Here is a 25,599-nt window from a genome sequence, read left to right on the forward strand (position 1 = left end):
TCTTATGATAAATAGCTGTTGTTGTTCCTTATCTGCAGTTGTTGCTTTGGATAAAAATGTGTACTTAATTTAGTAGACTGAATGCCTGTTCACACCAAGATGAATTTTCAGTGCAAAACTTTGGTTCAAATTGATTGATTGCAGCCGTTACATAAAACCACAGCTTGGTGAATAGCAGAGATCTATTAATAAAATAAATGTCAAAAATGGATTTTATTTATCAACTAAACTATATTAACTATATATTAATTAATTATTTGGTGTGACCACCTTTTGCTTTTAAAAGTTTTTGTTCCGTTTATACTTGCGTATCGTTTTTCAGGTAGCTTTTCAGGAAGGTTTCTTTGAGCCTGTTGGAAACGTTGTCACAGTTCTTTTGGATTTGGTCTTACTTAGTTTTTTTCTGCTTCTTAATGTCATTCTAGACAGACTGAACAATAACAAGATCAGATAATCTGTGTGGAGCACATTGTCAGACCCCTCATGCATAAATAATAATAAAAAAAATTATCTCACCGAATTATTACATTTAACTGCGAAAGGAATGTCTGGAAACATAAACGGATATTTCCTACTGACACACTAAAGCCCCTCCAAAAAATACAAAAATAATAATAGAAGTAACTGACTTAAAAGCATTTTTTTTACTTCAATTATTTTGTGACACGTGAGTATCAGAAACATAATGATACATGCTGCTTTGTGTCCTGGAGTAACCGGGCTATTCCAGTTTTTCCTTTTTCATCTGCTGTCAGAAAGTGAATCTGCATTTTCCTTCAACCCATCTACTATTTAAAAAAATAACAAAATGAAAGAAACAAGTAGCTGAAAAAGGGGGCGTGGTAACGAGTAACAAGGAGGCAGGACAAAATGAGCACATGGCCAACACAAGAGACACAGCCGTACGCACAGGAACAAAATAACCAAAGACACATTGAACAAAGACAGGACAGGCAAGACTGTCAGGGCAGGATCTTGACAGAACAGACACATGTCATGAAAAAATCTGACTAAATCATACCAAACATTCATGCTGGTGTGAACAGCTTTAAACAACACTATCTGTGATTCTTCATGTGCCTGTCCTAATGGTGCATGCTGCTTGTGTTGAGAGGTAGGTTGAAAGGACCTTTACTTCCATTTTAATAAGCTCTCTTTTTCTCCTGGACTTTCAGGTTTATAATCTGGTGTTTCATACAGCTGTGGAGCACTTCACAAAGAGCAAGACTTCTGCAGAGGGTGGCACAAACAGCAAGCAGCTAAATGAAAGAGGCTCCCTGCCCCATATTATCATCTCCACTGTAGAGCATGACTTCATCAAACTCGCAGCTAAACACTTGTTAAAAGAGGGCAAAGCAGGTTAGCAGGCCTGGGTTTTATGTCTATAACTTTAAATGTAGGAATTGTTCTCCAAAGGTTTAGTTTGAGGAAGTGAGCATCACTTCATTGTACTCCTGTAACTGGAAATATTTCATCCAAAACTTGTCTACTGCTATCTGTTTTAAAATATGAATATGACCAAAGATCTTTGTGCTCTGATTGGACCTGATTGAATCCTCGTTGTAGTTTCCAAGGTCACAGCACGGGTGGAGGTCGAAGATGTCATTGCAGTGATTCATCCCACAACTTGCTTGGTGTCAATCATGCCGGCCAATAATGAGACTGGCATCATTAATGTATTGGACTATTTCATATAGTTAAACAATCACACAACTGTGTTTTGGCCATTGGGACGGGGCTTAATTGTGAGCGTGATATTGCTTTTATACAACATTTCATGATGTTAATAAAGATCAACTTACATTGTAGACATAGTATGGCTATTTACCTTTTGCACCGCCAATAAAAATACAATAGTTATTTTTGGCTATGATTTAGCATAAACACTTAAAGTAACCAATGGGATTCTCCTTTCAACAGCCAATTAAGGATATTTGTCAGAGGGTGAGGGAAGTAAACAAACAGAGGGCAGCATCAGCTCCCAGAATCATCCTGAACACCGATGCAGCACAGGCTATTGGAAAGATACGAGTGGATGCACATGAGCTGGGAGTAGACCATATAACTATTGTAGGACACAAGGTAAGTAACAAGAGACACTGTTAATATATCATCTCTCTCTAACCAAAGAAATGTATAGATGGTAATCCTGTTAATGCTGTGTTTCAGTTTTATGACCCTCAGAATGGTGCATTGTTTGTGAATGATCCTGGCACCACAACCCCAGTTTACCCTCTGTTTTTTGGAGGAGGACAAGAGTGCAACTTCAGAGTGGGGTACGACATGGTTTATTGTGTGATGGGGTTTTTGAACAGAATTAAAACAAGTATGTTGCTGACTCTGAAATCAATACTGTTGTTATCTCTTTATTTCTCAGAACTGAGAATACAGCAGTGATAGCTGTAACATGGTTAACTAGATTTATTTATTATTTTGAGTAATGGATGGTTTGTACAGTTATGACACTAAAAATACTTTATTATTTTCAGTGGTCTGTTCCCATGTTTGTACATGCAAAATTGTTTTATGTAACTGCAGAATTAAGAAGTTTAAATCTAGCAGAGTATGAAGCCCATTTCCTGGACATCTGATGTTATCTGGAGCAGAAGCTGCTTCTAAGTCCTGTTTCTGCCTTATTGTAGCTGACTGGTACAAATGATTCAGTGAACATTCATGTAGCCTGTATTTGTCTAAATATTTCTTTTTTTTTAAATTAATTTTATTTTTTAAAGTTGTCTTTGGGAGCGAAAAGATTCATTTTAATAGCCATTTTCCTGGCTCAGACATTTTGCAATGTATCCATTTTGGGAAAGGGACTTCAAGGAAAGTGAATGGCCATTTTCCAGCCATGCAATCTGTCTTTCACAGTACATGAATTGAATATGTTTGTACAAACTGTACTGATGTTTATAGGTGCACAATGTCACCTACATGTACATAGTAGTATAGTCCACATATGTACATTAAAGATTAATCAAAGATATGATATATTTAAGCTTGATTTAATATAATTTCCTAAAACAATATTAGTGAAGTTTTTATTTATTTGTTATTTGTATTTTTGTTTTTAAAATAGGTGTTGGTAAAAGCTTTTGTGAATAATTGATGAGACTCTTCCCCCCTGCTGTAGGGCGTAGAGTGCTGTCCAAATGTAGGAGGTTGTTGGCCAGTGCGGGTGCTGCCTGCCACTCAGACAGTGGAGATTAGTAAGTCATCTGTACTTACAAGGAAAAGGTTTACGGTCAATATCATTTGTTTTCTGTATAAGGACAGGTGGGAATTTTAACCAGTGTTGTGTGAAATCCTGCCCATTGAACCCCTTAAATTATGTATGCATGTATGTATGCATATATATTTAAAATCCTATATATATATATATATATATATATATATATATATATATATATATATAGTGATGCTCAGTTGTCAGAGGGTACAATTTTTAGGTTTTTAAATAATTAGAGGACTCAAAAACAAAAGTGGCTGAACACACCTATTTTTGCTCACCACAACTAGAGTATACTTTGAAAGGCTTGTGCACTTAACTTAAGCAGAGCATGGAAAGTCTTTAAGGCTTAATCCTTAATGCAGCAATTTTGTTATGTGCTTTAATTTCCTTAGAACGTCCCATGTTCTTCTAAACTGTGGGATTCCATACCATATGGCTACCAACACTTTAATGATCAGTATGGGTAGAAATACCTACCCTGAGGATGTGGACATTGTTGTGGAGGGTCAGATACAGTGCTTTGCGTTGCATTATGCAACTTGCGTATTAAGCACAGAAACCTTGCCCTGGTTTAAATGCATATGTTTTGATTGTTTTTATTCTCAAAATCGAAACAATATAATAATAATAATAATAATAATAATAAAAATGACAATAATAATAATAAAATTACTAATAAGAGAGATCCCCGGCAACCCACTCCAGCCAGCCACCTCGAGCATCCATGGCGGCACACTTCCTCGCATGCTCGATGGCACCGCGGATTCACCACTGCGGCGAGGGATCTTCAGCAGCGCGTCCCTCCTTCTCCCGGGCTTCGGCACCACTGTAACGATAAAACTCCATAATCATCAGGAAGAAGGAGGCGGGAACCGGCGGACAATCAAATAAAGACTTTAATTACAAAATAAACACAAAACAGCGCGCCAGCCCGTCACGGATGACTGACGCGCACAAATAAAAACCAAATACAAAATAAAGTCCAGGCCTGGTCCTCTCTCGTCCTTCACTGTCTTTGCTCCTGTTTTATATCCTTCCATCTCCTCTGTGGGACTCGAGACCGGTGGGTCGAGCAGGTGTCGCTCATCTCCAATCACTCCACCGGCCTCGCTCCTGTTCCCACGTCTCTTGGCCCCACCCCACTCGTCACAGCGTCACATTTGAAGGAGTGTTACAGTATGACATAATGGTGTTCCTCAATAATATAAACATGTGCCCAACCTGAGCATGTCTAAAAGGTGTTTTGCCAACCAGATTCATAATTTGCTTTTGTCCCTTGGGATGTTCTGAGCTGAATAAGTAGGCTATCTGAGATTTGAAGGTTGAATGTGACATGGGGAAAATTTAAAGGATGTGCGGCTGTAAAATATGAAGACTATTTGTTATGGTATACAGGGACAGGAGACTGGAATAACAGGAGAACACATTTATTAAGGCACAAGCAGAGGAGAAGGTAGTGATTAGTGAGGATATGGTGCTTGAGGTTGGTGAGATGAGTGGATCCGGAGGTGATGAACACAAGACGCTGGAGGTAGCTGACACACACACACGATGGAGACAGGAAGACACTGGAGGTCACTGGAGAGAGGATCCAGGATGTCATTGAGTGTTCCTCTGGACCATATCCTTCCAAGTCCACTAGGTACTCAAGTTGTCCACCACAACGCTGGGAGTCCAGGATGTCGTGAACCTCGTAGGCAGTTCCATCATCAAGGAGGAATAGTAGGGGGGCTTCGGCTACACCAGGCTCTGTGGAGAGGGAGACATAAGGATGGAGAGGTTTAAGGAGTGAGACATGGAATGTGGGGTGGATCCGATACTCAGGGGGAAGGTTGAGTTTGAAGGTGACAAGGTTGATCTGCTCTGCGATGATGAATGGGACAATGAATCTGGGACTCAGCTTACGGCATGGTAGGCGCAGGCAGTTGTCACGGGTTGACAGCCAGACCTTCTGTCCAGGTTGGTGTGCTGGGGTGTCAGAGCGGCGAAGGTCGGCTGTCATCCTGCGTCTATGTAGGGCCCGTTGTAACTGGTGGTGGGCCGTGTCCCAGACCCTCTCGCTCTATCGGAACCAGTAGTTGACCAATGAAACATCCGAGGGTTCTCCTGACCATGGGAAGAGTGGTGGCTGGTAGCCGAGTGGAATGGAGTCCGGTTGACCGGTGTGCGTACTCGGCCCACCCTAGGAACTGGTTCCAAGAGTCCTGGTGGCCATGGCAGAAGGTACGTAGGAAGCGGCCGATCTCTTGTATCTTCCTCTCCATCTGCCCATTGGACTTGGGATGGTATCCAGACTACAGGCTGACGGCCACACTTGGAAGTGGTTGGAAGGCCCTCCAAACCTGGGAGATAAGTGGATGAGTGGAGTGCGCCGTTTCCTGGTGATGTACTGCAAGCACGGGGGACAACCCGGCAGGGCATTGGTGGAGGAATTGGGGCAGAGTTTTGGATGACCAGGTGATGGGACTGACGATTACCTTGTCTGGGAGTATGGTTTCAGGTTCCTCCAGGTTTTCCTCAGGAGTGTCACAACGGGATAAATTGTCGGCTTTGACATTTTTGGCCCCCGGTCGATATGAGATGGAGAAATTGAAACGATTGAAGAATAGAGCCCAGCGGGCCTGTCTGGGGTTTAACCTCTTGGCCAAGCACAGGTATTAGAGATTTTTATGATCTGTAAGTACCAGTAAAGGGTGTTTGGCTCCCTCCAGCCAATGCCTCCACTCCTCCAGTGCCAGCTTGATTGCTAGGAGCTCCCGGTTGCCGATGTCATAGTTAGCCTACACCTGGTTGAGCTTGCGGGAAAAGAAGGCACATGAATGGAATCCTACTCAGTTGGTGGAGGCATTGACTTCCACAATGAAAGGTCTTTCAAGATCGGGATGGATGAGGAGAGGAGCGGTGGTGAAGGCCTCCTTCAGAGAATTGAACGCCTCCGTGGCAGCTGGGGTCCAGGACAGAGACTTGGGCTTGTTACGGAGAAGACTGGTGAGTGGGTTGGTGATGGAGCTGTAACCTTGGATGAATCGACGGTAGAAGTTGGCAAAGCCAAGAAATCATTGGAGTTCCTTTACAGTGGTAGGAGTGGGCCAGTTCCCACTATCAATGTCGTATCCAAGGAACTGCACTGAGGGCTGATGGAAGGAGCACTTTTCTGCTTTGAGGTATAGCTGGAAGGCCCTCAGGCGTTGCAGGACCTCCGCAACGTGGCGACAATGTTCTGCTAGGCTCCGGGAGTAGATGAGGATATCATAGATGTAGACGAGGATGAACTTGTGGAGGAACTCCCGGAGCACCTCTTGAATGAAGTCCTGGAATATTGAGGAGGCATTAACTAGACCATACGGCATAACAAGATACCGGATGAGGTTGAATGCGCTGCGGAGGTCCAACTTGGTAAAGACAGTGGCATCACGGAGATGTTCCAAGCCAGCTTGGACGAGAGGGGATAACAAAACTTCACTGTGATATTATTGAGTGACCAGTAATCTATACAGGGCCACAAGCCTCCGTCCTTTTTCTCCACGAAGAAGAAACTTGAAGCAGCAGGGGAAGCAGCACAACTGTTTTCAGCATTTTATGATAATAAGAAATGTTTCTTGGACACCAAGCATATTAGAATGATTTCTTGAAGGATCATGTGACTCTAAAGACTGGAGTCATGGCTGCTGGAAATTCAGCATTGTCATCACAAGAATAAATTACACTTAATATAGATTAAAATAGAGTTATGGTTAAGGTAACCATGACATTAACAGTTATTTTACATTGAAATTATGTTTCAAAAATAATAAAGCTTTTGTTTATTTTTAGATTTGTATGTTTTCTACAGAAAACAAATTCATATAGGTTTAAAACTGCATTAGAAACACCAGCCACACCTGCTCCAAATATAGCACTTTAAAAAATAAGTAGTTCACCCGCTACAGGACCCACAGAATGGTTTGATTACTTCACTTTCCCTTGCTCTGTTTACTCTTTGCTAAGCAGTATTGCATGATCACTGTAATCATGACCAGATGGGTTAGAGGGGGTTCAATCTAACCATTTACAATGTTTGTTTACCAGGGAAGTACAGGCAATATTGCTTCTCTGAGACCCATGTCACCCAACCCCCCAACACGCCACCCCTTCTCACACTAATGCAAACCAGCTCTTTTAACATTGACAACCTCTTGATCTAATTTACAGCCAGCTGTGATGTGTTAAAGTAGATGTTTTAAGTGCCTTGTTATCATCAACTAAAGTGATAACAAGTGATATTCTTGGTTGGTGGTCTTGCTGGGAGTTCATCCATTAAAATAAAAGTGTTTTAAGCTCTTGCTTGCCAAGGTCAAAGTATGTATGTACGATGAGGAATTAATAATGAACATTTCCTTGGTCTGATTAAATAAAGATGGCTACACTAGTTTGATCACATTGACTGTGTAGAGGAGTGATGGCCCAAAATGGCATAATTGCAAAAAGAACTAGGATACAAATCTATTCTAAAAGACGTGTCAAGATACTGTATTAGAAATTAATGTTATATGTTATATATGTTTAATAATATGTTTATATGGTTTAATTTTTTATTTTAATTTTAATTAATTTTTTAAAAAAGTATATCGTCTTTAAAAATGTTATGTGGTATAACCAAGCAAAAGTAATAACATATATTACCTTGTTATTTTGTGGCAGAAAAAAAAAATTGCAATATGTAAACTCTGGGAATTCAGGAATTTAGAGAAAAGGCTGAATTGCAAGATATACAAGTTAGAATATAACATAAAAAAATATAATATAACATATAATAATATAAAGTTATTTGTGTGCAAAGAAAAAATAAATAATTGTTGCTTAAAACTATTCTTATTTGTTTGCATGTATTTCGGATCAGGTTTCTGGTGAGGCCACTCCGCTTCATCTCACTGCACAGTTTGGGGGGTTGGAAGCTGTCCACTGGCTGCTGTCTCATGGGAATAAAGCGTAAACAAACTGCACTGTTCTTCCTGCCCACTATGCTGCAGCGAAGGGTGACCAGCTGTTTTGGGTCACTGGTCTTTTGGGTCACACATCTTGAGTTATTTGTTTGTGTAGACTGAGTGCCTTAAAATGATTGTCTTTTTTTAAAAACAGATCCAATAACTATGTAAGCCAGGGTCAATATAGTTAACTCAAGCTAAACACACACACACACACACACGCACACGTTTGTTTTTGTGAAAAGTGGGGACATCCCATAGGCGTAATGGTTTTTATACTGTACAAACTGTATATTCTATGGCCCTACACCAACCCTATACCTAGCCAAGAGAGCATTTCAATAGTCCAGCCTGGACAGAACAAGAGCTTGAACAAGGAGTTGTGCAGCATGTTCCAAAAGAAACGGCCTGATCTTCTTGATTTTTAATAAAGCAAATCTGCAGGAACGGACAGTTTTAGCAATGTGGTCTGAGAAAGTTAGCTGATCCTCAATCATAACTTTCTCTCTGTTTTTGAAGGAGTTATGGTTGATGTGCCTAACTTGATGGTGAAATTGTGATGAAACGATGGGTTCGCTGGAACCATAAGCAGTTCTGTCTTTGCAAGGTTTAGTTGAAGGTGATGGTTCTTCATCCAGTAAGAAATGTCTGTTAGACAAGCTGAGATGCGAGTAGCTACCGTCAGATCATCAGGATGGAATGAGAGGTAGAGTTGAGTGTCATCAGCATAGCAGTGATATGAAAAGCCATGTTTCTGAATGAGAGAACCTAATGATGCCATGTAGACAGAGAAGAGAATTATATATATATATATATATATATATATATATATATATATATATATATATATATATATATATATATATATATATATATATATAAATGAAAAAAAATTATAAAAAGAAGAAATGTTCCTTCAGCACCAAATCATCATACGTGTATTAGAATGATTTCTGAAGGATCATATAACGCTGAAGACTGAAGTAATGGCTGCTGAAAATTCAGCTTTTCCTTCACAGGAATAGATTACATTTTAAAATATATTAAAATAGAAAACAGTAACTTTAAATTGTAATAATATTTAACAGTATTACTGTTTTTACTCTAAAAAATTCACCTTTCAAACTGGCCTGCAAAATGATTTCATACTTAAACAGCTTCATACAATCCCATTAAATTTAAATTAGCCTCCAGTGATTAATATTCAGACAGTAATTGGTTTAACATTGGTAGACACTGACATAATCCTTTGCTCGATTTATTCTTGGCTAAAATAGTTGATTTACCAGATCTTATATGTCTAGACAGCTTTAGCACATTTTTTAATCTTTTAGCACAGTTATTAAATCCAATGAGTGAATCTTATGTTGTACCAGTATGTTGTACCAGTAACACAGAGGTTCATTGAAGGGGGAATACATGTCATCCATAGATAAGGACATGGGAATACCGATAGTGGGAGAGGGATTTTATGCAGAAATATCTTTTAGTGTGAAATTCATATCAGCTTTCAAAATCCCATTTGAATAAACACCCAAATGGACCTTTTCAGGTGTGTTAATCTACAATAATAACATCTACATGTTGTGGAGTATCTGGTGAAAGACTGTGGAACTGACGTACATCTAAGAACCCAAGATGGCATGACTCAAATGGGCCACCATGCACTGGTGGTATGCCTGGTGGGTTATACATTCACCTAGACACATATACGCTTTGATATCATGTTGTAGTAGAGCTCTACTACAAGTTTACAAGATCATAGTACTTGTTTGGACTACTTCAGGTGTCCTCAACAGATGTCAGCCTGTCTTGTCAAGATAATGAAGGCGACTGCTTTACACTTTGCTGCCAGTGGAGGGCATCATCGCATCTTGGAGAGGCTGTCACAGATGGGATCAAAGGTCAAGAAGGATTACTGGGGTGGCACTCCTCTACATGATGCTGCAGAGAATGGGGAGATAGAGGTGGGTTTAAATTGGGATTTGTGTCTGTTGTGTAGTGTCTAACACAGAAATTATTTTAATTATACCTTTAAATCATAATAATCATATACAAAATAATTTTCCAGTGCTGTCAGATCCTCCTGGGTCACCAGATCAACCCAAAGGAAAGAGACATAGATGAGTTCACGGCTGCTGATCTGGCTGAATACAATGGCCACTTTGAGTGTTCCATATACCTTCACTTTTTGGAGAGAAATGTAAGGTTTATTACTTACTGTGGCAGAAAAAAGCTGTATGGTGCACACATGATTCTCTGGCATTATTTGAAATTTCATGCAGCCCTATCTTGATTGTGGAAATATTTAAAGTAGTGACGACATAAATAAATTACACTATGTGTTTTGTTGACCTTAGGGTCATTTTGAACAATGCCTTTACTAAGTCCGAAAAAATGTCTACTGAAGCTAAAGAAAAAAATCGACATAAAAGATAATTCATGCTTAACCCTCTGATGCATTAATTATTAAATTATAAAGGACAATATTTATTTGTATTTATTCTGATATATGTATATATTTTACTTCAAAACAAAAATATAATAATTAAAGCTGCGGTAGGTAACTTTTGACGCTCTAGCGGTTAATAAACAGAAATGCTTGCGTCTAGCGGAAGAACATCGTAGCCGGAACTACATTTCTCACTGTTTATGTCTATGAAGAATCACAAAGGTACTGGGTTACTCCGCCGCGGTACCCCCGAAGCAATCTAAAATAGTCCGAATATAAACACTTATTATAGGTGCACCCTAGTGATTCAGGACAAGCTAAAAACACGGTTTGGAAAATGGATTCATGGTGTACTCGCTTATTATATACATTTTTCTACATTTTGAACACAAACAAAGTTATGGACCGCAGCTCTGATTGGTTGTTTTTTACCGGGAGTGATGGAGTTTCTGCAAATGGCAATAGGACCACTGGGAGGAGCCAGAGGAGCTTGATTTTTTCACAGATTATCTGTCTCATATTCTACTGTCAGGACATAATGACAGGTTTAACAAATATGTAAAAAATATATTTTTTACAAACGTTACCTACTGCAGCTTTAACCATTTATTTATTTTAATGAATTTTATTTATTCCTTTACTCATTTATTAATGTATTTTGTTTAATAATAAGTGAGTTGGAGATCTGTCACCATGCATTTAATCTGTAGTACAATGTAAGTCAATGACAATTTGTAAATAATAAAAAATAACTGCAATCCTTTTTAAACCTTTAACCCACAGTATTATTATTATTTTAATATAATAATTTATGGAAATTCCCACTGAAATGTCAAGTCATCAATTATAAACAGTGCAGATTACGGTGGATATACAGTATTTTCATTTACTATATGCAAACTATAAAAAAATACACAAATAACGAGTTCCTTAGATCTTATTCTTCTGAAAAACATGAGGATTATGTTACTTTACCAGTTTTTTTAGCCATTGAATTATGCTGTCATATGCTTTTATAAATAATAACAAGAACAGTCATGTATAATTATGAGAAAGGGTCAAAGTTGGTCACACATGTTTTGGATGTAGCGTGAATGTTTAAAAATGATGTGTGTTGTAGACATCATGCATCAGAGGGTTAAAGACCTCGCAGTGAAGTTTCGAACATACAAGCTCAGAAAGCAAAAGCTCTCGTTCAATTTCACTTCTTGCCTCAATGGGTCAGCTCTCAATTGTTCTGTATCAACATCTTTCACGATCAGTTTGTTTTGACTGACGTGTCCATTCACATGAAGAGCATCTATGAAAATCAGTCCAGTAACTCAAGATGTCATGAGGCACCTACTTTCTAAGGAACTTTTGTGTGCAGCGCACCTCAATGGGTTCTCAGCCTTCTTGTTTCACATGGTAAATAAGATGAGGCTCAATTTAAGACATACATTTTTTCAAGGGTGAACATGGTAGTGCTGTTGGGGGGCATGCACAACAACTGAACCACATAAGACAATAAAGGAATTCCACATTTAGAGCACAAAATTGATGGATCAGTCAATGGGGGATACTGCTGTTCTGGTGATTTATCTCACAAATGTGCATTCTTTCTTTTCTTTTTTGAAGATGTCCATCTGCATTAATGGGCAATAGAAATAGCAGCTGTTTTTACTTTTCCCATTCAAGAATTGTCTTGGATTTCCTCCAACATACCTTGCTTAGCTGATAAAACACGTTTAACAAGCTAATAGTGCATGTGTGAGCTAAAATCCATATGAACAAATAAAAAATAAATAAAAAAAAAGCTGAATATTAATTTCCTTTAAATAAACATGTTGTATAGGGTATAGGCCATAAATTTCTGTTATGCAAACCTCTGTGGACTATATTGGATACTCAGCTGTTGAACTGTAAGCATAATAACAAGCTTATGACAATAAAAGATGATTTCCATGGTTGAACCTGCAAATACTTTTTCATTTTGTCAGATAATTAAAAAAAAGAAGTTTTCCCAGTTTTCCAAATTGGAATTTGAACCTTAAAGCAAGTTTTTGATTCTTAATCTATATGTTCCATATTCATTTTGCTGTAAGTATCAAACAAATAAAGCCCAATCTAGGACTAAAAGCCATGTTTGTGCTATGCCAACAGGTTAAAAATCAATTTAACCCAATTAAGAATTCAATTTAAGTTTCATTAAATTTGAAGTACCACATCTGAAATTTCACAGAATTAATTACGCAGTTTCCAATCACCCTGATCACACGCTTCCATAGATCCAATGTAGTAATATAAGCTCCCTGTCAACATAGACATTAATAAATCAGTAATTAATTGCTCCTATATCGAGAGAGGGAGAGAATCAGGGTGTCACTAGACGTCAAAAATTAAGCCAAACTGTCCCAACAATAGAGATCTAATTAGTGAAGGGAGGCTGTTGAAGCATCAGATGCAGCCGTTCACAGTCTCTCTATTTGCCGTGGGTGTATCAGTTACCTTCTGACCAGCAGCCTAGCTCAGGTAGAGGGCCAGGGGCTGAGCTGGTTATGGGATCCACAGGGTTTGGTTTCGGGTTTTTACCATTCTAATGCTTGGAAACAGATACTTGATCTATCAAATCAGTTGGGGAACAGGATGTTTGTTGGATTTAAACTTGCATCTGATTGTTTATCTTTTTTCCAATGTTAACACATCTGATCATGCAATACTCCCTTGGATAAATACATACAGAAGACATTTGCTATACGTCCGAAATTGCATACTTCCCTATTGTAGGCAAAAAAAATTGTATGTGAGGTGAGTAGTATATCCGAATTCATAGTATTTGAAAAACAGTGGGTGAGTAGTTCCCAGATGACCTGCTTCTTAAACCCATTCGATGGACACTTTAGTATCCCACAGAAAATATATATAAGAAAATCTTAATGTATCAAATAATTTGATCTTTTTGTGACAAGGCAAGGTTAGTTCAGGTTGGAAAATGTCATGTGATGTTCCTGAAAAACACAAAATTATATTTATGTATTGAATATGACTTTTTACAAGGAAAAGTGTATTAAATAAGACTTTTCGAAAATATGAAGTGTTCTCACAAAAGAACTTGGCACGTGTTTTACACTAGACTTTATCTTTATCTTGGACACCCTCTTATATTTCATTGACCCGAAAATGGTTCCCAGGCCTCCCACTGTCTTGGTCCACATCAGCATTATTTCAGGAATAAAGCATTTTAGTTTTCCTCCTGGTCCACTTATAGTATTGCAAGTTGTAGTGTACTTCAGAAGGTTTTATTCCACCTCCGAGTGCTTGGGACAGGCCATCTCATTTCCTAACAGTGCCTGTAATGGATTGTTTGGGCCATTGGCCAGAGAGTTGCGTGCTAGGTATTTCCTCATTTTTTGGTTTTATCCCAAAGAGGTCACCCTCTCTGAGCACGGCCCTCTGCTCAAAGTGTAAGTGCATTCTCCCTGAGACAGCTGCAATCAAATAAACAGACACACATATATGCTTTACTCTCATCTTATTCAGGCAGGGAATTAAAATGCCAGCAGTATTAAATGTGTCTCTTCTGGCTGAAGAAGGTTTATTTCAGTACAACCACAACAACAACAATTGCTCTAGATTGGGAAAAGTTCATAGTGTGATGTATAATGAAGCTCTGTGGTTTGTGTATTGCTGGTGATTTCAAGCATTATAAAAATGCTTGGAGATTTTAGCTCAGCATGGAGTCTTTACAGAATTATAAGTGCTAATCGACCACTAGGGGGTAGTAAGAGAGCTTTTTTATGAGTCAACGTAAAAAAGAATCTTTCAACATGTTTCTCATCAAACACTCAGTCATATCTCAAGAATGCTCTGATTGCTTTGACATTTAGTGATCCGCTACACATGGAACAGTGTTTACCATTTAACAGAGAATCTGTAATGAAACACCAAACTAAGGTTTTGTTCATGCTTTTTGTGCACCTGCAGATTCTGGGTTTTCCGTAAGCAATCTTCATTCATAATTTCCTTTTTCATCTTCTAAAGCAGGGTTAGGGCTAGTCATTTAGCTTTTTGGATCCACTTTGCACATTGATCACTGAAGTAAAGTAAATTAAGTGCTCCCTAACAAATACCTTTTTTTCTTTTAATCAAACATTCAATTTATATTGTCCTGAACTTTACATGCATTGTTGGTGTTCCCAAATAAGGGCATTGCTGTTTCAGAATTCTTGTACTTTCATGCCCTTTAATGTCAGGAATTATGTACTTCTTGGCTATAATGAAGATGTACAGTATGAATACATTATCAGAAATACTAAGTCACTTTTGTAACCAGTGGTCTAGAAGTGTCTAGGTTTGAATCTGATCAGTTGCTTTTTCAGCTCATGAGGCCTTATGGGATAGAGAAATGTCAACTGGTTCCACACCTAAGAATCTCAGCAGATGCAATAGGTCATCTGGGTGTTGTTCAACTACTGCATCATGAATACTGAGGCATTCTGGGCATTCAAATTAGGGCTTGCTTCTAAAGAAGTATGCATGCTCAGATGTTAGGCTTTGACTTGCTTCTGCCAACTGACAAATAAATTGGTGCCAAATTAGCACATATTTCATTTAGAACCTTTGATGACAAAAACAAAATCTGAATCTGAAACGTCATTTCTTTCTACTAAATACCATTGTTTTACTGTAAGCACTTGCACATTGCATTTCACAAGAGGGTTTGTCTGTTCTAATTTCATCAAAATTCCTGGGTCAGTGACATATAATAGTGTCCATTATCAAAATAAAAATAAAAATTCTCTTTGAGGACATTCCCTCTTCATTTCAGAGCACCACCGCATAGATACAGTCAAACCAAAAATTATTCAGACACCAGATATAATATTTGATCTTTTTTTTTTTTTTTTTTTTTACTAGTGGGTGCAGGAAACTATAGTTCATTTATGTAAGTGAGGCTAGCAAAATAATACACTGTTACATAATATACCCAAAAATTCCTACCAGTAAAATTTATAAAAAAATTGAGACCAAAAATTATTCAGACACTTTGACCTGGCCATTTTTTGTGTTTTGTGTTATTTGACATTATCAAGATGAATTTGTTCTGACACAGTTTAAATTCTTGTCATATTTTATTTCCATTTCCTGAACTATAGCGAATAAACTACCAATACTACTACTACTACTACTAAACTGTGATAATGTGTGAAATGTTGAAGGTGTCTGAATAAATTTTGGTTTGAATGTATATATGATTTCCTCAGTGCAGTTGTTGGCTGGGTTTCACAAAATGTTGTTGAAAGTAAAAATAACTTCCTTGTTTACAACCATTTCAGTCTCTTTCAATATAAAGTCTCTTCTCATCATCTAATGGCAGAATAATGTAACTAAAATCACCATCGTGAACACACACCATTTCCCAAGACTAAATACTATAATTAAACACTACTGTTATATACAATATTATTCATTGAATAATAATATTTAATAAGCAGCAACTGCCATCATAAAAGCTGCTAGGCAATTCAGTCAAAAGCAGGGCTTGAAAAAAAAAAAAAAATCAATCAGTTCACTCCGAGCAGAATCGATATTTTAACGTTTATGTTCCTGCGTTACTCTGACATTATTACCATTCCAAAACCAATCGGGTGGAAGAAATACAGTTCAATCATGTTATTTAAAAAAATATATATATATAATTTGCCTAATAATAATAATAAAGCAAAATATTAACAAACATTCTAAAAGCAGTTATTAGTTTCTCTCCAAAACAAATCATCTAAAATTTAGGCTATAAAAACGTCAATCCAAAAGCTAACTAATCTAAGGTGAAGCCGATGCCTACCTCTCTCATTTGGCACAAATACAAATATTTCCATGTTCTGGAAGAATCTGGATGCTAAAATATGATTTATTATATAGTGTTTGTACTTTCATCTACATAAAACATCATCCTTCATATCAGCTTTATCAGCACAGTGAGGCACGGTCACGCTGAACGTAACATTTTGTACAACGGAACAGTATAACTTTTTATTTGTTTCTTTAACTGTTTTTTAGTTTGATAATGAACAGGCTTCAATATAGCAAAATAGTCATACCAACGCTGGTTAATTATACTGTACAGAAGCAAGACATTATTCAGAGCTTTTACAAAATAATTCAAATTGTAAATCTTTTGCAAAATAAAGAAAACTAGGGGCCTACTCTCTGCTGTTTTGTTTTCCTTTCCGAAAACTGTGGAACGTGTCACAATGAACCGTTAGCACATTTTTTTCTTTCGTTTCGTTAATCTGTCAATATGATTTTAGTGTATACAGTATGCCTATATTCCTTTTTATGTAATCCTACAGTTTTTCTGTTTTATCCATTCACAGAAGCGATGCAGGTATGTGATCTTTTGAATTCATCTCACACTATCCTCAGACAAACTCTAAGGGTGGTGCATTGCTATTGCGACTTACATATGATGAGTTCACAGCTGAGCGGACATTACACTCGTTGCTTCGGCGTCACATTTGCATAGTCCATACTACTGGAATTTGTGATTGGTTGACAGCAAATTTCAAATATTAAATGGAACGATAAAATAACGTTATGAACCGGTTACTGGCCATTTCAAATATTTTGTTTATGGTTCTGTTCCTACCAAAATTTCTTTCGTTTCGGATTTTCGTTTTCGTTTTCGTTTCTTGAACCGGTTCAGAGCCCTGGTCAAAAGTACGAAGGCAGTGCTCTGACATACAGCATTAAAGTTACACAAAATATAACATGATGAGATTTTGCCAAAACTATTTCCTCTGGAACAAATAATAGATTAATAAAACTAAAGACAAAGCCAGTAGCAGGTTGCAGAAGATTTGCTTTCATGAGTGCTGAACAGCCACTGAGGACCTGGAGCTCATATCTCCGAAAATACTGAAGGACATTTTTCAAATATTTATCATATAGTTATCATTATTAACATTATTATTATTATTATTATTATTATTATTATTAATTATCTTTATTAACAAACCTCATATTTGAAGTCTAAACAAGTACATTCTCACAAAAAAAAAAAAAATCTTAAAACTACATTCTTTGACAAAAACAGTATTATTTTGGGCATCTGCTGTGACACTCACTGTAAGAAATATTGCAAGCGTAGTGATACAGACGGTGAAATGGTTGGAGTTCTGATATCACTAGAATATCACACTCCTCTCAGCCAATCAGATCCGAGGACCAGAAAGAACTGTTGTATACATAAATCAATTAATAAATAAATATAATTGATTATTCATTCTTTTATAAACTGATAAACTTGAACCAACCTTCCAGTCACATAAAATGCTCAAATTATCTGACTCTGACCTTGACACGCAGTCATGAGGGTCCTCTTTTTGTTACAATTTGTTTGTTTTGTTTTGTGTGGCTTATTTTGTTTTGATTTCAATTCTCCTGCATGTTTCTGCTTAACTTTGTTGGTTGCACCATTAGACTGAATTTAATGTATTTTTATTTTTTATTATTTTACCTTATGCTGCAAAAAAAAAAAAAAAAAAATCTAAAAAAAAAATGATTATATATTTCACACATATGCATGATGGCTTAGATCTCTTACTCTGGACGTGCTGAAATTTAGGATGCTGGAGAGAATAAATCAACTGACCTGATTGTATTGTCACCTAATTTTCCAGGGCATACATTATTAAACAATTAATGGAAAGGTTCTCCTCATGCAGGGCCCCATCTTTCAGGCTAAGACTTGACAATGTTTATTCTAGTGATTGGTGTGGATGTGTGTAAGGTCAAGTCCCCTGTTTAATGTGGTCTCAAAGATATAAAAAACAACAAAGTGTGAATGAAAGAGATACAATGTCTCTGTCCGCTTCTTCTGATTTGACCGTCTCCTGCTTTCTATCACACTGCTCGCTTGTTGGCATGTCGATCGGTTTGTTCATTAGTGACATTGCCGGCTACCCAATCCACTGTGTAAATTATTAAGTGCATGCTCCTATCAGAGTTTATTGTTTATTGTCTGTTGGGCCATGGCCAGTTGTTGGGAAGGTGTGGATGTAGTCAACACATCTCTGGGTGTTCACATCGTGTGATCAGGTGCTGCCTGTTTGGATATCGACCACAATTAAGAGGACGATAGTTTGTAAGTAACTGTTGTGCTTTATATGCATGTTGTGCTTGTAGAGCTAATGGATTGTTATTGTTTTTAAAATTGTATTTTTATTATATTGAACAATGCATAATTATTGTTAATTTCAAATGCATCACATGAAGTACAGTATTTGAGCAATTTTTACCATTAGTTGAACTACCTTTTGTTTAAAAACAGTCATTGTAATTTATTTAATTTATATTAACAAAATTTCCTCTTAATTCCAGATGTAATAAAATAAAATGTAATGTTTTCATATCATGATTATTGAAGGTTTATTGATGATCTCTCTGTAATTTATATTAATATATCTCATGTTTTTATTGTGCCTTTGAAAGTTCACAGTTTAGGGCTTCTAAAATGTAATCACTGGAACATTGAAATTTAAAATTGGTTGAATATATATAAATGTCTATATCAATGGTCTAATACATTGTCATAATGCATTCAAAATAAAAAATATGTAAAATTTGACATTTTACATGCTAAAAGTAATATAAGCGTCACACTAATTTAATGTACAGTGTGAAATATTTATATTTATTTTGATATTTGCTGAAGGTTACATTAAAATATGTTAGATTGTTGCTGTTTTTAAATATGAACTTTAAGTGAGTGTTTAATGATGACAAAGGGAAATGAGCATGCATGATTAAAAATCCAATATCTACCATAAAAAAATACATAAAAAAATAAATAAATAAAAATAATAATAATAAATATCGACCATTAACAAATATGCTACCAATAAACTCTACACCCATATTATTATGATTCATTAAACATATATTTTTTATTTATTTATTTAGCTTTTATTTTCTGTTTAATCTGAGAAACATGAGAAATTAATAGGCCTGAAGTTTACCTGAGCTTGCTTGCTTAATCTGTTACTATTTGTAGTATAGAATTGATCCATAATTCTATGTAAAACAGCTAACATAGAAAGAATGCCATCTTCAGCTCATTCATCACTCTTTCTCCATTTTTAACATAAACTTTCCAGCACAGAGGATTTGATGCTGTAGACACTTTGGACCGTTTTCACTCAGTCCTGTAAATTTAAAATCTGTCAAACATGCCATCTTGTGTTTTAACTGAAGGTGTAAAAGTGATTTAACATAGAATGTATTGCTTATATGTCAACACAAGTGTGTGGTCTTGAATTCCTCTAGGAAACAGAGAGATATGTGGAGACTCTAACCTTAACCAAACCTCACACAAACTGCGTATGCCTTCATATTTCTTCTATTTCTGATTCTTTTCCCCAAAAAAATGTAAGTCTGTTTCAGCTCTACAATGATTTTCTGCTAACTTCTTTCCAAGATGAAAGTTTGTCAAGTCTTAGGGATTTATATCTGTGAGTCTCCCCCACCTAAGTAACTGTCCAAAGCAGCTGGTGAAAAAAGATTTTAATTTGTTTTGCACCATATTACCTTATAGGACCTTATATGGATTCTGTGCTTTTGCTGTAGTCTCACTCTCTCCATCAGTGTTTGTGTGGCCCATTAGGCAGAGGAGAGAATGGGAGGTCAATGTTACTCCAGCATCCACTGCCTAAGCCACAGAAGAAGATAGCTGATGAAAACCAAATGGACCATGGTGTCCACTGGCTTTGATTAAACCTTCACGCAGAGACAGATGCCTCCTGATCGTGAGCGAGGAACTGAACTGTGGCTCAAAGATCACGGAGGAAAGAAATTCCACTTCGCTAATGTAGTTTTGCCCCATATACTCACATTACTCCTCCCAAAGTATATCTATTTATGAATTGCGCAACTTCTGGGAAATGTATTCCTGCCTTTGCCCAAGCCATGTCACAGCGCATTTCGTGCTGTTCGGACATCAAAGTGCCGTGCAAGAGGAAATTGTGAGGACCACCTCACAGAGACAAAGCAAAATAGCATGCTGCGGCGTATCAGTGTTCCCTTTGATGCTCTGTGCGTGTGTGTGTTTTACAGAGAGCCCTTTGAGAGCCACATTTGATATGGATCCTGCATGGAGTCCATTAGGATATTACGGTTTCATCAGCAGTGATCTAAATGTTTCCATATACTCCATATATTTTCCCTCTGGTAAAGTGGGATCTAAATGTTGGGCTCAGGTGCAACTATTTTGCCCCCCTCCCGCTAGGGCCCCTCTTACTGTAATGCTCACATATCACTGTGCGGACCACAACACAGCACAAAAGAAAGAACACAAATAGCTGTTTTTAATGTGTATGATTCTGATATTCAAATGGCAATAATTGGGCTTTTATTCAATGTTCATTGTTGATGAAGATTCATGTTCTTTGAATCAGTTTATATTATATGATAATAAAAGCTCTTTGTGTTGCAGTTCTTTCCAGTTGCCCAACCTCTGGAAGAAAACTGTCCAATAGAGGAAGAGCTCCGAGAGAAACCAGCTGTGTCACGGCAACCCAGCTCTGATTATTACAGAGAGATCACTAATACTCAAAAAGACATGGACAGTCTTAAAGTAAGTGTTATACGTCTTTGAACAATAATACAGGATGAATGACAAAGAGTATAATATTAGAACTTTTCAACAATTTGGTGGGCTATTTCTTCCGTTAATTCCTACATAGGTAGCTGTCTTCTGAAGAAGTGTCCTTACCATATAACACCTCATAAAGAGTTATTGGTAGCACTTTATTTTACAGTCCTGTTCCTCATGTACATACTATGTACTTATTATAGTAATTACAATAACTATGTAATAACTAGGTACTAACCCTGAACCTACCCCTAAACCTAACCCTACCCCATGTAGTTACCTTGTATTACCAGAACTTTCTTAGATAAATACACTGTAAGTACACTATAAGTACATGCAAGTACACATACTGTAAAATAAAGTGCAACCATTATTTCGAACACTATATGTAGAAACGGCTGCATGTGCCACACATCTGTTAGTTTAAATAGTTTGCTGTCATAGTTTACATGTACACTGGGTTGTGTGTGTGATTTAAATTTCAACATTAGCATAATACACACTTAATCAGATATTTCTAACTGTGCATTCACTGTGCCCTTAGCCCGAACAAGATTTTTTTTTTTTTTTCACCAATCATTTTGTCCACTAGGCAGTAACACTATTTTGGCCTGTTGTTTCACCTCTGAAAAAGAAACAAATGAGACAAAACACAACAGACTGCAGGAGGCCACAATAAGATGGCCGAATAGATGAGCACTTGTGTGAGGGGGATAAGAGATACCAGCAACTCTAGTTTAAATGAGTAAAAAAACATATTTATCTGTCATAACTTATGAAGCAGACACTGGAAATGTATTAAACTTTCTAGTTGAGTATGTGGCGAATGCCTGTCTTTGCACATTCTGTCATCTAAAGTATACTTTGAATGGCTACACGTCCTACACATGTGCTAGCAATAGCTTCAAAACTGAAGTATCGTTTGGTCTTTATAATGTGGCTCAAATAATGCCTTAAAATGTTCCCTTCATGGGCAGCCCAATAGATTTTGGAACAGAACAATTCAGACAGAAAAGTGTGCTTAATACTTGGCTGTAGTATGTGTCGATTTTCAGTGGACTGACTTTCCATTTCTTTTCAACCCCACCAGCATCCTGAGACGGAAGATTCCCCTCAAGCACGTTACCCCCCTTCAACTCTTTCACCTTCTCCTCACCCTTCCTCCACTACCCCCTTGGAGGTAGGCATGGAGGCATCTTCTAGCTTACATGGGAAAACCTTCCAGAATGTCCACATGGCCACTACGGGTGAGAAAGCCCTAAGGGGGCTGTTTAATACCCCTAGTGCTGTTTTAAGTGTATGTTCTGCACTGCTGTCACCATTGATTCATCCTTCCTTAATTTCACTTGAAGACTTAATTCCAGTTTATTGAGTAATGGTAATCGGCCTATGTTAATATGATCAGAACATAACTGGAAACAGATGACAGTAACAAACGTTGTTCTTGTTCTGATTGTCATTGCAGTGGTGAAGAACCTTAGTTCCAGTACGCCTCCGAGTAAGCCAGTACCAAAGAAAGGGAAATTGTTTATGGGAGAAATGAAACTGGGAGATGTAAGAACTATTGCCAGCATTAAGACATCTTATGATAATTGAATCGCTAAGGCTATCTTCACACTAGCAGAATACAGTTGTCATTCCTGTATTAGAATGCTATATAGAGTTACATGACAACTGCATTCTATAACCCAACAGACTTTTCAATTTTCAAAATACACACTTGCCTTTCTGTTAGAACAGCAACGTACTGGGTAACTAGTTGTTATCTGATCACATCAAACTTATCCACTTTGCACTGGACACAATTTATTTATTATTTTGGGATCCAATAACTAATGGAGATAGAAAGGCAGAGGTTTTAGATCCAGTCTTTTTTTTTTTCTTTTTTTTTTTTTTTGTCATAAATCCTCCATACATTTTACATTTCCAGTGTAATGGAATTCACTGTATTGAATATTTACCAAATTCACTGACCGTATGGCTTCAGGCATTATTCACAACTGTCATTAGTATAAAAAAACACAGCACACACATTTCCAGTAAAATCCATGGTCCCTTTTGTTAGACTTTTTTTTTTTTACTGATACTAAAGCTGTTGTATGTACATAACTATTCTCCAGTTGTCTTAGTGAATACTGTATGATTGTCAGTTCGTAAACACTTACCATGTGAAGGTAGCTTATTTATAGACTAACGTTTATTGAATGTACTAAAGCACTGTATGCATATATATCTAAGAAAACTGCATCAAAATACAAAAAAAGGAACTTTAACAACCAAGTTAATTAAGATCTTGATTTCATATTAGCCAAGCATGATAGTGCTGTTTTTGTTTTTCATGTACTAAAGGGCACAATTTGAACTACAGTTCTTTGCAAATAAATTATTGTCTTTTTTTTCTCTTTTAGAATAAAATGGTGGTGTTACCAACAGAGGAGGCAAATTTGTCTGATATTGATTACCTGGTACCCATGCACGATGAGAAGGGCAGATCTATAGCAGAATGGAAGAGACAAGTGATGGTTCGACAGCTACAGGCCAGCTTATTTGACCAAGAAACTCAGAGGATAAAGGTAAGATACAAATATTGCATTAAATGTCTTTTATATGCATAGATAACAAATCTGAGATGATGCTCTGACTGCAGCTTTCTCTCTTAACTGGACATTTTATCTTACTCAACAGGAGAGTGGTGGTAGATATACAAAGATGGACAGTTGGAGGTACTCCCATGCTCACAATGCCATCCTGGGTCCGTTTGGAGAGCTTCTAACAGAGGATGACCTCATTTATCTAGAGAAGCAAATTGAGAGTGTCTCGATGCAAAAGAACTGCGAGGGCTATGAAATGGAGCTTGCTCGTCTGGCTGAAGAACTTCGAAACATTCTCCCGGCACCCATTGTCAACATCACAGTCAATACCCAGTACAAGAACTCTACACAGACTCCCTTACCTGTTTGGTGCAACCGTATTTCAGGCATTGTGAAGAGCATGTCACTGCTTATGACCAACCTAACAGACCAGCCCTACTGCAAAATGCCAAACACAGAGCTTGTGAATGTCTTCTCTCAGCCATCAGAGAGGCAAGCCGTCAACAGAGGTAGGAGGGAGAAGATAGAAAATGAGATTCAACAGTTTGGGGTCTCTGTGAGGAACTTAAAGTCCAACTTTGAGAATCAAATCGATTCCTCACAACAGGATTCAGGGATGACTGAACTAGAGCAAGAACTGGTAAAAAATGGTTTGGATAATGTCTCCCAAAAACAAGAACAAAGACCAGAGGTTGACCAGACTGATGATTCATCTATCGACTATGAAAGCACAACACTGCGCAAGGAACGTATTGTGGTCTTGTTCCTGGGTCACTGGAAGAAGTCGGCTTATACTGTAACCATGAGAAACGCTTATAGGAAGCAAAGCGTCGATTCGCTGGATATATCTAAGAAGCTGAAGTGTGAACGCAAAGCTAGCTTGGATATCTCTCCGAAGAACACCATGGAAAATGGCAAATTCGGGCACTTCTTCAAGCAGAGAAGTGCCATCAATAAGATGATTGGGAACTGGAGAAGCATGATCTCATTTGTACCTTCGCGACAGATCCGGAGACTCAACCGGCAGCAGGCCATTTTTTCACCTGAGCAGTTCCTGCCCCGTGTGGATGGATCTCCCGTTGACTATGACGCGCTGACACTCGACCTCTTTATGCTCGGCTACTTTCACATCCTTGAGCTAGATTTGCCAGCAGATGAGAGGAAAATGAGACACTTGCTGTGCTTTGAGGTGTTCGACCATGTGGGGCGTTTCACCTGGGAGACTGTGCGTGATTTTCACAAGGCTGTAATTCAGGACATTGAGGCAGGAAACCGGGAATGGAAGGATGGATTTGAAGACATTAAAGTGAAGTTCTTTGGAGATGGATCAGGCCAACCAGAGCTTGAACACCCAGGACAGACCACAACAGTAGAAATGAGGCCTGTGCCTAAAGTCATTGTACAGACGCCCACCCCTGATGAGAGAGTTGTCCTGAAAAAGAATTCTGATATTAGTAGTCTGACTAATGAGGAGATTTGCAAATATATTGACCGTAGTTTTGCTTTCTGGAAGGAAAAAGAGGCTGAGATATTTGATTTTGAAGAATGACAATATGTATTGGGGCAGAAGTGTACATAGAGATTCCTTATTATCTTTAAATATATATATATATATATATATTTAAATATTTTTCACACACACACACACACACACACACACACATACATATATATATATATATATATATATATATATATATATTTTTTTTTTTTTTTTTTTTTTTTTTTTTTTT

General features: G+C 37.4%; 2 pseudogenes; both read left to right on the forward strand.

The window, feature by feature from the left end:
• The first annotated feature begins 878 nt into the window (after nucleotides 1-878).
• On the forward strand, nucleotides 879-3,207 carry LOC128015108 (selenocysteine lyase-like; annotated as a pseudogene).
• A 6,560-nt stretch (nucleotides 3,208-9,767) lies between these two features.
• LOC128015109 (espin-like protein) lies at nucleotides 9,768-25,442 on the forward strand (annotated as a pseudogene).
• The last annotated feature ends 157 nt before the right edge of the window (nucleotides 25,443-25,599 follow it).

The sequence above is a fragment of the Carassius gibelio genome, chromosome A6 (genome assembly GCF_023724105.1).
Source record: "Carassius gibelio isolate Cgi1373 ecotype wild population from Czech Republic chromosome A6, carGib1.2-hapl.c, whole genome shotgun sequence".
Lineage (NCBI taxonomy): Eukaryota > Metazoa > Chordata > Actinopteri > Cypriniformes > Cyprinidae > Carassius > Carassius gibelio.